Consider the following 18,402-nt stretch of genomic DNA (forward strand, 5'->3'; position numbering starts at 1 on the left):
ACGTTTTACGGAAGATAATACTGCTCAAACAACCCGTTTGTTCCTTAAACTTCAATTTGCAAACAATGGAATCGGCGCAGTTAATATTAGTAATATTCTCAATCACAAAAGGGTCCTGTCTTATATTCCACCGTGTTTCAAGTTGAAGTCCACAACTTGTATTTCTTATAAATATACATCGACTATTGCATGTAAACTTTTTAATTACAAAAAAAAAAACAACTCTACAATGCCTAGATATCGAACATCTGATACATAATCCTCCTACGTGTTCATGTTCCTCTTCACCCTACAACTATAGTACTGCTGGACACGTCATTTCTGTTGATGTAAACATAGTTGATAATGAGGACCTTAAAATATTAAGTGATTTAAGTATTTAACGCAAGTCATCACGTTTATCATAAAGCTTTGTTGTTAGATTACCATTACCTTCATTTCTAATAAAATATCCAAATATGAAACAGATGTGTCAGACTTGTATCTTTAATCTCAAGCTCACCGTGATATATTCAACATAAGAATGGAAATAAGCATTGTTAATTGACAATACGTCATCGATATATCTGAATGTCGAGTTGAAGGCCACAGCAAGTGTTTTCTTCTTCTCATGTAGAATTTTTGAATAAATTCTGCTTCATATGAATGCAAAAATAGGTCTGCTAATAACGGGGCGCAAATGGTACCCATAGAAATTCCAATTCATTGTTGGAAGACCTGGTCTCCAAAAACCACATAGATATTGTCAGTCAGAAACTCGAGCATTTTTCTAATGTCAACTTCAGAGTATTTGTTTGTACAATCAGATTTTTTTTTACAAAGTAATTTTGCACATGACCAATGACAAGCACTGGGTGAAATAAGCAGTTTCCCGTCATGGGAAACTATATGGAAACCACATGGAAACCTCATGTTTACATCATGTTTCCTAGTGGTTTCCGCAGCGGATGCCAGGTTATTCCGTCAAGTTTCCGTACCATGGAAACTACTACGCTCCGATTCCATAAGGCATCCCGAACCACGGAAACCTCAGGAAACCTGAAGTTTCCTGAGCCTCCATGTAGTTTCCCGTAATGGGAAACCTGAAGATTCCATAATTAGGAAACTATGTGGAATTGGAACGTAGTGGTTTCCATGGAATGGAAACTCGATGGAATCCTCAGATTTCCCATGAACGGAAACTAGAGGAAACCTCGTGATTCCTCAAGTTTCCATGACTCAGGAAACTATATGGAATTGGAGCGTAGCGGTTTCCGTGTGATGGAAACTTGGTGGAATTATCTGGTGTCTCATAAAAGGAAATTACAGGGAAACTTCAAGATTCCCTTATTTTTCTGAGACGGGAAGCAATGTGTAATTGTGGTGTAATAGTTTCCATACCATGGAAACTACAGGGTAGGTTGAGCATTTCAATTTCGAAAAATGATTGACAAGCAACTGGAAGCTCAAGGATCCCTGTATTTTCCATGGTTAATCTTTCTTGTCTAGAATGTGAAAAGAGAACAGCAGGTTTAAATCAAAATATATATTATTAATTTCCTTGGTAAACTGTGTTTTCTTTTCAAAATCTATCAAGAAAATGTATAAAAAGGAAAAAGCATTATCAAATCATATGTTTAATAATTCATTTGATGTGCAAAAACATTATTTGAAAATGATATCAAAATAAATAAAATCATATATCTTGGTACACAATGAAGTAGTCTTTCACATCTAAGTCTATTCATAAAAACTTCTTTAAATACTCTATACTTCTTTCAACATCAGCTTCCGTTGTATTTTCTTCACATCATCTGCGTCAATCTGCAATATATTTTCATATAAAATTATTATTTGATGTAAGAATTGTATGCTTGAATATTATTTAGAAATCTTACAAGATCACTCAATGTCCTTTAATGTACCAATATCAGTGATTATAATTAGTTTCAGTCTTTAAATTTAATGACATGAAATCCGAATAATGAACATTACATAGTAAGGTTTTAAGCCAGATTAATATTAAAGCAGGGAAGATTGAGAATATGACCATCTCGTACATGTAGAACACTGCTTTTAGTTGAGTGAATTGGAGAGAAATGTGCTCTGGACAAGGATATTACGAATCTTTTTTTTTTTTTCTTATTGACATTTGACCTAGAAATTTTGTTAAAGATCACTAAAAACCCTTCATCCCATGGCACACAAGCAAGATCATACCAAGGGAGAAAAATTATGCTCTGGACAAGGACTTTAAATAAAGATATATAGTGTGTTTTGATACTGACCTTTGACCTTGATAATTGGTCCAAGGTCACTTTTTACCCTCCATCCACAGGCACTCTATGAGTTAAATTTGAGTGAGATTGGGCTAAGAGGAGAAAAAATGTACTCAGGACAAGTGATATCAGATGGACAGACAGATCATCTCATGGCATCTGCAGAAGAGGACCCTAAAAAAAACAATGCACATACATGTTAAGCTATATCCATACAAGTCAATATGAATTCATCATATGTTGCATTGCATACACATGTTTTAATCATGTTTAATACCTTATGAATAATTTCATATTGCATGTACACTCAGTTTACATACAAATAATCTAAATTTCATCAAAAACGACCAACATATCAGCCATTCAAGATTTAGCTAATCAACATTCAGTACAAGTTCTATATGCTATCATATGTACAGACACTTACTAGTATTATTTACCTGCATTCTAAATCTTGTTTTATGTCATTGAAAATTAAGGCGATAGCCATTACCGATAACCAGTTTTTACCCCCAATTTACATACACGAATATTGTAATGTTTATTCAAAACTTCTGATTTATAAATATTATCTTATAGTATATTTAGTTAACATATACCTACAGTTAAAGCTTCAAAGTGTTTCATTGAATATTTTAGAAATTACAGTCATCAAAATACTGACCAGCCAGGAATCAGTAAATTTTTATTTTTCATTTTTGTCTTGTTTCATTTAACATATTTCAATGTTAGAAAGTTTTAGTAAGTTATAATATTTACTACTTTAGCATAGCCATACAGTTGAACTTTGGCATCTTGAATACCACAGATATGTCGAAGTAATTGGAAGTATTCTTTAAATATTTTACTCCTGATATCTCGAATCCTCAAATACATGTATCACAAAATAATTTTAATTGAACTTTGAACCTTGACAAAAGGACTCTTAAACAAATATTCATTATTCTTAAATTAAAGTCTACAGGTTACAAAATTATAAGTTGCTCAACAATGATCATATCAATAATATCTGAAAGAGTTGATCATTTCCCCTTGGGGTGAAGGGGGGGGGGGGGGGGGAAATTCCTCTGTACAATTTAAAATATCCTTACTTTGTGTCAACCTTGGTTAAAATTAGTGGTTCTTGAGAAGAAGTTGAAAATGTGAAAAGCTCACTGATGGATCGACAGTTTGATGGACAAAAGACAAAACAAAAGGTATCAGAAAAGTTCACTCGAGTTTTTAGCTCAGGTGAACTAAAATCCTCACTGCATGGTGTATATTATGCTAGACATCATCCAGACAGAAAATTTTATAGAGAAGTGAAAAAGACTCCAAGCCATACAATTTCATAAGGCCAAACAAAAAAATATGTTTGTATACTGTTACATGCTGAAATAAAATAGGGTTGGTTGGTAGATTAAGATGCATGTAAAAGTTAAACTGACGAATGAGTGACTTATGGATTTTTATAACGAAAAAAAAATTGTGTTGGCTATTAGATATGGGGGGGGGGGGGGGGGGTAACCGTAAACAAACATTTTTTTTTTATTATGCCTAACCTGTTGTTGTTTGCAGCTGGTAGTTCAACATTCCAATTAAAATTGGAATCAAGTTCTTTTCTTTTAATGCAATTGTCATACATGCCTATTTCTGATTGAATTTATTACCACTTACCACATGATCACATCTTGATTCCTCATACATCTTTAGTTACTGGTTCTCCTTTAATGTTAATTTTCTTCTCTCTGAAAGAATATATTATGTACAGTTACTACACTGTATTGCATTCTGATTTCACTTATAAGACCAACAATAAACAAGAGTCCTCAGTGCCACTTTGCTCACCTGAGCACTTTGGATAGGAAAAAGCATAAATCAGTTCTGTATTTAAAAGTTTAAATATAAAAGTGGTTCAGAGGGGGGGGGGGGGTATGAATTCTATACTTTTGAAGGATGCTGTTGAATTAATATGATACATATTAGCATTGCTGTTCTTAAGAAGAAAATTTTTATTGATATATTCCTTTTCTTCCTTTTTACAGTAAAACTCGGTTTATGAAGCCACTGGGACCTGCTAAATTACTTCGCTATATCCTTAATTTGTTATATCCATATAAGGAATTAGTGAAATTTATTTAGCTGGGGATCCAAAAAAACTTCGCTATATCCGTGAATTCACAATATCCGTGTTCATACTAAATGAGTTTTACTGTATAACTATGATTCCCTGTTATGGCACCTTTATTCTCCTGGGGAGGGAGGGGGGAGTGTCATGATTTGAATAAATTGAATCTACATTACTTCAGGATGCTTTTATATTATTATGACTAATTTTGTCTATATTGGTCTTGAGAAGAATTTTAAAGATCTTTCCTATGTATCAGTATTGTTAGTAAAATGTTGATCGCCGATTGTGGCCCCATCCTACCCATGGGGGTCATGATTTGAACAAACTTGCATCTACACTACCTGAAGATGCTTCCATATAAATATGACAAATCATGGCTTTGCTGTTCTTGAATAGAAGAAATTTCTAAGATTTTTCCTATGTACTTTGATCCTTCATTGTAGCCCCATCCTACCCCGGGGGTCATGATTTGAACGAACTTGAATTTACACTAGCTGAGGATGTTTCAACATAAGTTTCATCTTTCCTGATACAGTGGTTCTAGTGAAGAAGATTTTCAAAGATTTTATCCTATGTATTCCTACGTAAAACTTGATCATCAATACGTTTTATTTCCATCAGTGAACTCTTCAAAATTAGAGGCGCGTTTGGCCGTCTGACTGGGACAGCATGGCGTTGCGGATAATACAAACCTGCCAATCTCAATCCAGTTTTAAATGTTAAATGTATTTGTCATTCCAATTAAAGAATAGAAGAACTAAAAGACATATGTGAGAGAGCGAGAACCCTAAATTTTGTGTACCGGTATTGTATTTAGAGGTACCATACGATAAATAGATACTGTATCATACATACGATCAACAATAGACATAAATTGATATCGTTGTCATTCCTACTCTTGATGTATATAAAGTTCACAACAATAAAATATTTCATTTGCATTTTCTTAGGATTTGTTCATTGACATTCAACATATTGTTTACCATGTTTACATGTTTATGTTAGTTTGTCCCAGAAATCCCGCGAGATTTGTACATTTTCCGACTTTTTCACAAAAGAGTAGCACTGTGCACTAAGAAGTATAACTCTTCCATAGTGGAAATAGAATGTATTGTGGCCCCACCCTACACCCGGGGGTCATGATTTAAACAAATTTGAATCTACACTTCCTGAGGATGCTTCCAAATAAGTTTAATTTTTCCTGGCCCAGTGGTTCCAGAAAAGAAGATTTTAAATGATGCCATTAATTTTTCATTTATTTGTAATTATCTCCCCTTAGAAGAAGATATGGTCCTTCATTTAAATAAAGTTGAATCCCCTTTACCCAAGGATACTTTGTAGCAAGTTTGATTGAAATTGGCCCTGTGGTTCTTGAGAAGATTCAAATGTGAAAAGTTTAAGACAATGACAGCGACAGACAAATTTTGATCAGAAAAGCTCAATTGGCTCAGGTGAGCTATGACTGATTTGTTTGATGTACTCCAAAAGATCCATCAAAATCACCCCTACCCAATCATTTTTTAAGTATTTTAATTTTACTTCATTTTTTTTTTTTTTGGGGGGGGGGGTTCCAGGGAAATAAAGTTTGTTTCATTATAAAGTTGAGGTTTATAATTTCTCCAAGACACTTGTTTTAACGAGAGCAATAAATATTAAACCTGTCTAGCTGTCCAGTGTGTAAAGAAACATCAATAAATTTCTAATTCTGTGTTTTTGTATGACAAAAAATCAATTTGTAAGATACTGCCAAAAAAAATCTACCTACCTACTTATCTATTTTACAAAATTTGGGTCGAAGTACACAGGGTTGTCCCTAAGAATTGAAATAGAAGGGGACATTTAAAACGTAGAAGGGGAACTGGCGTTCCTCCCTTACTAGGGAGTTTAGGAGGAATATCGAAATAACCGGGGGATTATTTACATCATTATAGTTGGGGAAATTCCTCGGCCCCCAGGTCTTAGAGACAACCCTGAGTACATCTGATCAAACAAAAGTATTTTTAATAATGGCCAAAACTTCAACAACTACCAGGGAGGAATAAAATAAACAAACAAAAATTTATCGTTATCATACAACATATATCAAACAAAAAATTCAAACAAATAACGATTCACTTATTTTTACCATTAGACTTCTATGGTGTTGCGACCACCATCAATAACTGATGATTGTTACTCAGATGATTCATTTGCATTACTTGAAATACTATCAAAAATGATCAATATTTGTACATCTTGTAGGCTTATTATTTTTAACATTTTCAGTAAATCTCTCAGCAGGTCACACATGAGAAATTTTGTCTTTTGAACAGTAAACTATTTCAGTTTACAATCTATCACTAGATTGTTAAACAGTTGTTATATTATTATAGACAGTACTTACAAACCAATACATTTTCCCTATACATATCATCATTATGCATATGAATAAGGGTTGTGTTATGACTTTGTAAGATGTATATGTACTCTAGTTACAGACAATCTATTTAAATTGTTCTAATGATTCTTCATAATTTCTAATATTATCTGCCAAATAAAGGCGGCTTACAATAGTCAGAACTCTCTCTTTTAACAGGTTGGGAACAATTCCCCTGTAGAGAGATCATCTCGCTACAGCGCGATTATCCCTCTATAGAGGTATAATAAACATTACCATAAACAGGTGTTTTGTTGTTTTGATTACAAAATAATCAAAAATCTCGTGCTTTTTAAAAATCCGGGAGATCGCTGCATTGAAGCTTGAATTTCCTACATGAAACTGATAACCTGGGCTAGAAATTTAAGACAATCACTGCTGCATGTGAGAATAGGAGGCGAAAATCAAGTGTAAATCGTGCATTTTTTTGCAACGGTTTTAAAATTTACAGTTATATATGTTTATGAAGCAATATAAAATATGAATAGATATCCAAATTATATTCGTTAAGGTTTTAGCTTTCCCTTCGTGCACAGAAGGTAATAATTACGTTCTCCAGAAACCCATGACCATTGCTTAAATATTTGATCTTTGGTGGACTACAAGAAGTACGGAAGCGCAACAGGGTTGTAACATTTGTTTAAAAGTCATGATTAAAAAAAAAACAACTATCAATGACATATATACAAGCTGGATACCCCATTAAATAATTAAATATAATTGAAAACAAATCAATTTAAAAAAGTTTAAATTAAGTCTAACCGATATTGACATAGTACAAAATGTTGATATATAGTAACTCTTGGACTTGCAGTAAGCATGATATTCTCGACGCATAATAACCGTCAAATGGTGATCTAGATTTTCATTGGTTGTCTTAGCTCATCAATATTCATAGGAACATAGTCAAGCATAACTGATAAACGGCACAAAACAGTTAAGTATGAATTATTTTTTTATAACACAGAGAAAACAAAAATGCGAAATTGTTGAGTGATCACTGCTTTCCACGTGTTGTGTTAGTTTGAAGAAGTATAGGCCCTAAGTGTTCGTACATGTACTTCAATGACAAATTCTGAACGTTTTTTTCCGGTGGCAATGAACAGTTCCACGTTTGAGGACACTTGCGCGGGAATCATGTTGGGATCCTGCATAACAAATGTAAATTTTAATAGTGCATCAGATACTTTCCAATACAGAGATTGCATAGGAGAACCCTGGCCCGTAGATTTTTTTTTTTCAAAAAGGAGGGTGGGGGGGGGGCTTCCAAAAAATTTGACCAAAATAATAAATAAAAAGTGCCCAAGGGAATAAATGATTTTAAAGGTACGCATTTATTTAGAAAGAAGATTTACTAACACTATGTGAAATACTTCGTAATTAACATTTTATTATTCCTACAATGAAAATTATTATATTTTTATTGAGTTAACAAGGGGGGCCGTCACGTATAAGCGATGATTTGCAGGTTATATGGCTTCCTGTAAGTCGAGTCATACTTGAAGGTCACCCATAAGACTTTAAATTAAATTGGCTGTGAATTGAAAATGGTTAATGTTGATAGCTTTTACCATGCATCTGTTTTTGAACTTCGGTATAAATCTAAAGAAATCTAGTCACATAACCTACCTACTGTATTTGTTCCTTGCAATTGTTGCCCCCCCCCCCTCCCCTCGCCGCCGAAAATTTGTATTTTTTTCAAAATAACATGTACAGTTATATTTTGAGAGCAATACAATAGTATGGTCTAATGTTTTTTTTTTTTTCTTTTTTTTTTAATTGAGTTATTAATGTAGGACGAGAAACTGAAAATTACACTGATGGTTTTTTTTTCATTCACGGGTAAAATATACAAAAGAATAAATATATAGAAGATCCTGCAAACATTGACGAGTGTAACAATGAGCTCATGAAATGAAACTCCTGCTCCCACATGTGTATAATGATTAAGTCCATTTGTTGCAATGGGAAAGTCCAATATCTGTGCGATAAAAAGATAAATTAGGAGGTCACAATTTAAAAGTATCATTACATTTTATTTAGTGGTATGAGGAGTTGCTGATAAGAGATGGGTACCCCAAATCGTAATGGACGGACGGACAGCTTTATAGACAGACTAACTGACGGACACCTGATCACTATATATCCCCCGCTTTTCAAACGGGGTTATTAAAAAATAAGGCGAAAGATATACGTACATCTGCAATAAGCAAGTTTACTCGTACTGATATTTATCACTTGTGGTCCTCCGTAGAAAGTCTATACAATTGTGCAAGATCTTATTCAAATTTCCAAGGTATGCAGCAGTAGAGGCAATATTTTAAAGCAAATATATTGAGATGAGACAATAAATATTTAACAAATGGGTTGACATGCTTCCGGATTTTCCTTTTACGGTAGTTAACACGTTTACAGATGGAATCGGAATATAAATCTCGGGTTTCCGAGATGTATTTTCTCCCGCTAGAGAGGGATGATCGCGCTGTAGCGAGATGATCTCTCTACAGGGGAATTGTTCCCAACCTGTTTAACTGTTTAAATTTCCATCGATGATGATGTCCTTCGTGAATAATCTGATAAGTTGAGATTGCGGACACTTTTTGTTTAAATATTGATGACTTAATCGTAATTTAGTAGGAGAAATAATTCATTTTTACCTTGTCGTTACATCATAAAAAGTTCCAGAAGTCCAAAAGTACAACAAGTTGCATTCCGATAACACATGTATTCAAACCGGATATATGTTTGTCTGTATTAACAAAGAAACCATATTCGGTACAAACATTATTATCCGATTTAACAACGAAAAAAAATTTCATACACTTTTCATTTATTTATAGAGAGAGAGAACTATTATAGTAAGCATTCATTTTCATTAAAAAAAATCTACAAAGGCGAAACGTTAACATACAACATACAGCATGGAAAAAGACAAATGTGGTGCCATAGGGCCTAACTATACAAAGTCTACTATCTATACATCTATGATTGAACGTAAAACACTAAATATTGTATAATTCAAGTTTCTCTTTCCGTTTTTTCAATGTGTAAACTAACTTATTTAAAACTTTGATATCAAACTTTTCAAAATAGCGTCAAAACGAATGTGGTCTTCGATGGGAAAGATTTGTTCTGCCCAATATTAATATTATTTACCGTAAAAAGTATATAAAAATATACGTACACTAATCCTTGGTTGTTGATCATTGCATTTTTCATAGTTTTAAAGACACTGGGTGGCGAAAACAACGTTAACTTTTCACATTTGCACCTTACACCCGAGTCCATCTCCGTCTTGCTCAACTCCAAAAATGGCGCCTCGTGAAAATTGACCAATGAAATTAAAGCCTCTGCAGAGCGATGCATTATGGGAAACGGAACCTGTTTACGTTTATTATGTTAGAGGGTAATAAAAGTTTTTACATATAATGTAATTTCCCTATTACAGTGATTATGAGTTCATATCCTTAGTGAAGTTCTTCACTAATCATAGAAAGGGGGTGTTCCTCAATAAATTTGCTGATAATTAGTATACTATAGAAAACAAAGAGGTTTTCTGAGAGTGACCAGAGACATTTTTAAGCGCTAAGCGCAGCGCAAAGCGCTTACTGTCATCTTAATACTACTTCCGTTCGCGATCCAGCGCCACTTAGCAAGTAAGATAACTCCACCGAGTCTTCTAAAAATATGCAACTGGAAATCCCCAACTCGCTTTCGGCTATTTTAGAATAATACTGTGTTACGCACAGGTCTAATAATAGGTGTCAATTAGTGAGGTAGATAGTATACATTGTACGAAAATCTGCTGTTAGTGGATAAAGGCGGTTCTTATCTCTATACACTGTAGTTTATTAAAAAATCATGTCGGCACTGTGTATAACATGTAGCTAACTGCAGTGATAATACATGTATCGAAGAAGTATTAAAAAAGCCATCAATGATGCAAATACCTTAAAAACGGTTTATTATATGTCATGTATATAGTGATTGTTTAAAACTCATATGGGATTTTAATAAGTATTTAAAACTCAAACTAGAAATAAGTTATTTAATAGAAAATTTCTCATAAAATTGATATACAATGTTCTTATGATCTTTATAATTTATATCCATATTAACTAACTTTTTTTTCTCCTAGACCCTTATTTCAGACAATGTAACTAAAAACAAGTCTTTCTATTATCACCCTTGCACCATGCAGAGAGCTATCAATGATGTTAATTTTCGCGTCTCAGTATCAATTATTAACAGACGTAAATGCATTCATGAACTGTCTATATTCGTTTAATCCAGCCTTGTTTCGCAAGGAAAGGCAGTTTACGGCTGCACGTACATGTAGGACACGTAGTGGCTGAATCCACTTAGAGAGGAAAAACTAATTTCTCGGAAATATTGATGACAAATATGGCGCTTTGTGTGTGCTGTGCGCAAGATATGTCGAAAAATGTAAAACCTTACTTAAACGTTCTCAGTAACGGGACAGGTATGTTTGAGTTGCCGATTTGTCTGCTTAGCAACTTTATGAGCACTAAATAAAAACAGAATGAAACAATGTTGTATATCTTCATGAAAATCAGAAAATAGGGTTTCATATTTGTTCATACTTGAGATTAATATACTATCTTTTCTTTTTTGGGTTGTTGAATTATTTATCATGGAACTAGCACAAAAATTACTGGTCAATTATTTTCAGGATTTCTTTTCAAGGAACACACCAGTGCTGTGGATATTTTATTTTATTCCTATCAGCATGTTTTGAGTGGTAGTTGATATCATACCTAAACAAGTTAAGATTAAGCTAAAGCATCAATGTCCGTAAAAAAAATTTCCGATTCATTTTAAAGTATTTTAACAAGAAAGAGTTTTAAAAAAAATACTCGAGTTTTTAATGACATATTTTTATTCCGAAGAAAAAAGTATAAAATTTTTATTTAAAAATGTGATATTTACAAATCAGCTACACATATTGCGAGATCAACAGAAAAGACTAATTTTCGACGCAAATACATTATAAATCATGTATATGAAAGTCAAAGATTAAAGAATAGCACTGAATGTTTTTTCATCAAACGAAGAAGACAAATATAATATACTTATACTCAAATTGTATATATACCTATTATCTCTGACAAAACTACGAAAACTCTTCAGGTGCTAATTTCCTAGATTTTGTCACTTGTTGATGCCGATATGTTGCACAGCGCGATGAATGTGAAGTGTTGAAAATGTGTAATGCACAGCTGTAGCATATTCAAAACAAAATGTAATAGTCTAAGTCTTATTTATCATTAATTAATACCGGCGATTGTGTAAATATCTTACACACTCCATTTTGTATAATTGCAATTTTGCACAAATAGACAGTTTTTCCATAACTGTGGTATTGCTCTTTCTTGCCATAAATAAATTAAACTTCAAAAACAAAAAAAAATTAACCGAGTTGCTTTAATCGAATTTGCTGAGAGATAGTAAATTTGACGCTCAGGCAAAAAACTGTGTGAATTTTATCTTGACTTTTTAAATATATATTCATTTTTTGGCAAATTCTGTTGAGTGAACATGTAAAATTTGTTCCAAAAATATTAATGCGTTCTATTTCCACTATTGAAGAGTTATACTTCTTAGTGCGCTCTTTTGTGAAAAAGTCGGAAAATGTACAAATCTCGCGGGATTTCTGGGACAAACGTAACATAAACATGTAAACAATATGTTGAATGTCGATGAACAAATCCTAACAAAATGTAGATGAAAAATTGTATTGTTGTGGACTTTATATACATTAAGAGTAGAAATGACAATGATATCAATTTATATCTATTGTTGATCGTATGTATCTATTTATCGAATGGTACATTTAAATACAATACACATGCCTCGGAAATGCGTATTTTTAATTAATGGGTGATAAATTTAGGGTTCTCGCTCTCTTACATATGTCTTTTAGTTCGTCTATTCTTTAATTGGAATGAAAAATACATTTAACATTTAAAATTGGATTGAGGTTGGCATGTTTTGTATTATCCGCAACGCCATGCTGTCCCAGTCAGACAACCAAACGCGCCTCTAATTTTGAAGAGTTCACTAATGGAAATCAAACGTATTGACACCCGCATTTCAATTTCCTAGCGTATGATAACGGGGAAAATACTCCGAGTAAAAATATGTAGGGCTAACATTCCAAGATATTAGATTGTGTACATTTGTAGAACTTTCTATTAAATATCTTTCCACCACAAGAAACAGTCCCCCATAAATCTTGTTCTTTATGATTTTATGGCCAGTTTTTAAATTGAATGTTTTTTATAATTTGTATAATTCAAATATGTTATAGAAAATGAAATCGTAATAAACAGTTTTGAAGTGAGAGGTTATTACTGAACTTTTCTTAAAAGCTAACGAGTGACATACTTTAAATAGCAACGTATATACGACGTCATGGGATGTCACAGTCTCGAATCTTCAAATATATCCGTGCGATTTAAGTAAATGTGTGTCAAACAACTGTGCTCGCCCCTAGCGTTTGCACTGTCAACATATTACTTATTCCAATACAATAGGCAATTTAAATTCAAAATAATTCTGATGAATGTCAAATTGCAAACATTGCTTAGCGCTTCCCAGTACTTTCAGTACTTTGATATGTTTCTGGTGTGACCCCTCAAATTATTTGACTTGGGGGGGGGGGGGGGGGGGGTACGTTGTGCCTATCCAAACAGAAAATGTCCGGATACCCCCCCCCCCCTACTTTTTCATTAAATTATTCATTACTCTGATTAATGTATAATGTCACAACGAAAGATGTTAAACCTTTATACATGTATACATGTTTTAGAATTTGAAGCGTCAGAAAATGAATATTAGTTGAGGACCGTAGAAAATTAGGGGGGGGGGGGCATAGTGGACATGCCATACGTCCCTAAACATATGTTTTACAGTATAGAAAACAAAGCTTATTTCCTGTTGCGCCCCTCAAAATAAACGTTTGATGACTCTTTATCGGCTGTTTTTTATTTTGTGACAAGAATGTTGTCCTTTGAACTGTTGAAGTCTGCCGTAAATTTCGATCTGCATTTGGCATGCAAATGAACTACATGACATGTATACAGAACAGTATATTTTATTTTTAGTGATGATGGAAAAGTTCGGTGTCAACAATTGCTAGTTAGTAGAGGGAATCAGGGTATGTTAGACTAGTATACACTAGTGAAAATCAAGACAAAATAATTTAATTACCAGCAAGGACGGTTCAAGAATAATAAAGATTTGATAATTTTTTTCTCTTGTTCGGCTTTAGATACTATTTTGAACCCCCTCCTTTTTTGGTTTCGATTTTAGCCTGATATCAATAATAATCAGTGGACGAAATTGCTGGACTTTTTTCTATTTGCTATATTTTACTTCAAACATCTTTGCCTTTAGTTAAGATAATTCTCACCGTTATAATTTATCAGAATTTTTCACATTAAGTTTGAAAATTGATTTATAAAAAAAGAGAGTAAACACAAGGTGGAAAAAAACGAATCAATATCTAAGCAAAGGTAGGGAAAACAGTATTTTAATTTGGAAAACACCGGCCCGTAGAATGCGGGGGGGGGGGGGGGGGACAGGGGGTGAAAGTAAATGGTTATGCTCTTCTTATTTTTTTTTTTTGTTGGCTTGTCAGATTTTATGGAAGCCCCCCCCCCCCCACTTTTGAAACTGTTGCTACTGACCTGAAACACATAATTAAAATAAGCTCAGAATTATTGTAGGTAACCTACAATCATGTCCATTGCGTTCAGAATTTTAGTCGTAACTGGTAACAATTTGTCAATATTTGATCATCTGATTTGTTGGAAAATAATGCCCGGTGTATACTCGTTGATGTGCAGGGCTGTATATATATACATGTACGTGGCTTTAGCCGTTCAGTCAGTACCACCCTGTATCTTTCATATATAACTTTTTTCTGGTAATTTCTGGTAAAGTTTGCTAGTTAAGAACGTATTAACTTTCTGGTAAAGTTTGTGCCCCAAACTGAAATTATACAGGCCTATGGTTTGAGTAGACAGTTTTCAGTGCAGTTTTTTTTTTAAATAAGTAATGGTGCATGTAGGGGTATAAAAATCAAGAAATGGACGGCATGTATAAAGAAATGTTTGTACATGTAGAAGTATTGACAATCACCACATCAGTACATTATACCTAAATATCGAAAGAAACTATTTTCTCTCCATTTTTTGAAGGAGGGGAGGGGGCTTAAATTTGAAAGGGGTAACCTTCCGTTTAACATAATACACGATTTAAAAATATTAAGTTTTCGCTAAGCATCTACGTGTAAAACAATTAATATTTTTTTTTTCTTCAATGAATTGCCTTAGCATGCAGTTCTTCAGAAGACGTTGTTCTTAAGGAAAAGAAAATCATGTTATATAAATATCATAGACTTTTCTTTATTTAGAGCCAGCATTGGTCTTTGTGTACAAAATGGCTAAATTAAATATACGTGCATGTATGCATTTAAGACCAACATTATTGTAATTCCCTGCGAAAAATGAAGACATATCAGGGTCTGTGTACAGATATATATAAAAAATAAGTTATTTAGTTAACACTCATTAATTTTGTATATGAATATTATTCTGCTGTGTTATCTTATCAATGTCTTTGTAGAGGACTATATACGAAGTTCACACAAAACATTAGTAATTTAGTTCTTATGTTGTATAATAGATCCACCTGCATCCTTTCTCATAAACAATTTGCGAATTAAGCAGGCAACAAAGTTGATAATTAACAATTCTTTCTATGTTTTCAATATTCAAAGTTTACATTGATGTCAAACAAGGACGATTCGTTATTTACAGATTAAGAAATTTTATTTCATTTATCTATGCACTTACAAATTTGTTTGAAAAAGAATTATGATTTAACACATAACGAGAATTTAGATTTATTCTAGACCGATAGAAAAGTATATTTAATTTTTAAACAGTTAGGAAATTTTGTTTTGTAATCAGTAATGAAAAAATAAAATACAATTCTTTTTTTTTTCATTCTCTCATTGAACATCTTAAAATTAATGTAGCTTATTTTATCAATATTCTGTGGTCTTATTGATAATTTAAATTATTTTTTTTTAAATCAAATCAATGGCCAGCAGTTATCACCTAAATTTAAACTGAGTTTGTGGAGACTATGTGTATGTACATGCTTGACCACAGCCCATTGTTCCCCTTAGGGAGAAAACCCTCTCAAATCACATAGAATATACAAAAAATACACAGTCGCAGGTGTCTTCGCGACACGTGTCTCCACCTGTGGCACGTGAGAACAGGTGCCCGCGATTACAAGGGTTAGCGCAATGATTGAATTTTATCTGAACAGTTTACACTGATTTTTCTAAAATTAAAAGTTGTATTAAATCTTCTCTTACTACTAATTCCAATTCACGTGTCTTCATGAGTTTTACCGAGACTAAAATGTTAAAAAAATCTTTTATTTGTCACAGAATGTTCAATTTTATTACACAGAATACGTGTTTTCCATATCTGGAAAACATGCAGGAAACTACAGGTTGATTGCTTCCATATCAGGAATATACGTGGAAACAACTACTGCATGTTTCCGCGGTTTCCCATATTGAGAAACTTACGGGAAACCACAGGTTGGTTGTTTCTATATCGGGAATCTACGTGGAAACCACTACTGCATGTTTCCACGGTTTCCCATATTGGGAAACTTATGGGAAACCACAGGTTGATTGTTTCCATATCGGGAATCAACGTGGAAACCACTATGTGGTTTCCATAAAATGGAAACTATATGGAAACTACTGATGTCACGATTCCCATATGTTTCCATCGGGTTTCCAAATTTGGGAAACCTGGCTTTTCATCCTGTGAAGGTAAGTAAATTTACGAGTTCCATTTTTATTGAAAAAGCAGCTGTCAACAATTTCAGAAAGTCTGGACTTTTATTTATCGTTGGGAATAGTTGTATATAAAGTTGAAAAGTCGTAAGCTTTTATGTTGTTAATTTTGGTAAAATTTTGTGATTTCAAATGTTCCAAAAGCTCCTAAGAATTTTTTATTATCCACATCTGATTTACAGCACTTCTCGAATATATTGTTGCACAGTACTCATGAAGTTTCTCCTTCACTGCTAATAATATCTTAGTGAGTAGTTAGGAAAGAGGCTTAGTAGAACATTTACTGGAACCCGCTATGTATCTTTGTTTGTAAGGATTTTTATGAAGTTTCGGAATCCAATATAGATATAATAACTCAAATTCATTTTAACTGTTGGGAATATTAAAACTATTCAAAACTGACATATGATTTTGAAAAATTTCCTCCTTAGAAAGGGAGCTATGGGTATAAGTTGGATTACCACTTGTAGAATTAAATCCCAGTTCCTCTAAAATACAATTTATATAATTTATATAATGAGCCTTACAAACAAAGACAACGTTGTTACCTGCTTTGTTAGCAGGGACAAGTGCGAACTGATCGAATATAAATCAATGTGAATTTTTTTAGCTATATAATAAAAGAGTTGTTGAATTAATATTGGTGACTTTTGGTATGAGTTGACTGTGCAAATGCATAATTACCAATATTCGATTAACTAATTATTAAATTAATAATTCTGTGTGAAAAACCCAAAAATACTTTTAGTAATTTTAGTATATTTTATTACTTTTTTAATTATAGACTACTTACAAGCTTACATGTTTCTTTTAAAAAGATAGTTGAGCTAACGCTCCAGCCATCACAGAGAGGTAGATATCTGAACCACTGCTTTAATTTGAGTCGATTACGTTTTAATAGGAAGACACAGTGGTGCCTTTGGGGTGGTGGTGGAGGATCTTAGACGAGGGGTCTCAAATTCAGAATGGTTAAAGTAGAGTGGGCTTCACGTTGAAAATGCCACAACTCATTAACTTTCCCTAAAGATTCTGTTGTCGACTGTAATTTCAATTTTGAGATGAAAAATGCAATTATTCAAGACATCAGTAGAGCCAATGAGTAACTGATTTAAAATATTCCAGTGTGATCCGGCTTTGTAGCAATCGCATCTTCTCGGGCCTTTCTGGCTGGCTCTGGAAACATATCCAAGGTAATCTTCCGAGCTTCCGGGAAAAATCTGGGAAGGTAGTTTAAAAAACTGGGGTTTTTATTAATATTTTCTGCAGATTTGGCATTATAAGACCTACGTTACTGTTACTTTATGTACCTTTATGTAAGGGCTAGAGGACAATACGGGAAACTTTATATCATATGAATACGAAATTTACATGGTACAGTTTATCTACAGTACTTTTCCCAGAACACCCTATAGTGACAAAGTTGCGAGCCCTCAAGAGAGCTAACAATTATCTATATACATGTAATATCGCAAACATTTTTCCCGTGTGCATGCTATACAACATCATGTTCAGCATCAGCAATTAACTACGGTATAATTTGGTTCAATATCTTAAATATTTGAATGGTTTAGTTTGTCAAAATCAAACTTAATTCAAAATAATTAATTCAAAATAATTTTTATTAGTTTGAAAATACCAATTTTTTAAAAAAAATTTAAAACTTTTTATGCCCCCGTAATCGAAGATCCGGGGACATATAGTTTTTTTG

The sequence above is a fragment of the Saccostrea echinata genome, unplaced genomic scaffold, assembly GCF_033153115.1.
Source record: "Saccostrea echinata isolate AGI-Se365-2 ecotype Australia unplaced genomic scaffold, CSIRO_AGI_Sech_v1 ptg000033l, whole genome shotgun sequence".
NCBI lineage: Eukaryota > Metazoa > Mollusca > Bivalvia > Ostreida > Ostreidae > Saccostrea > Saccostrea echinata.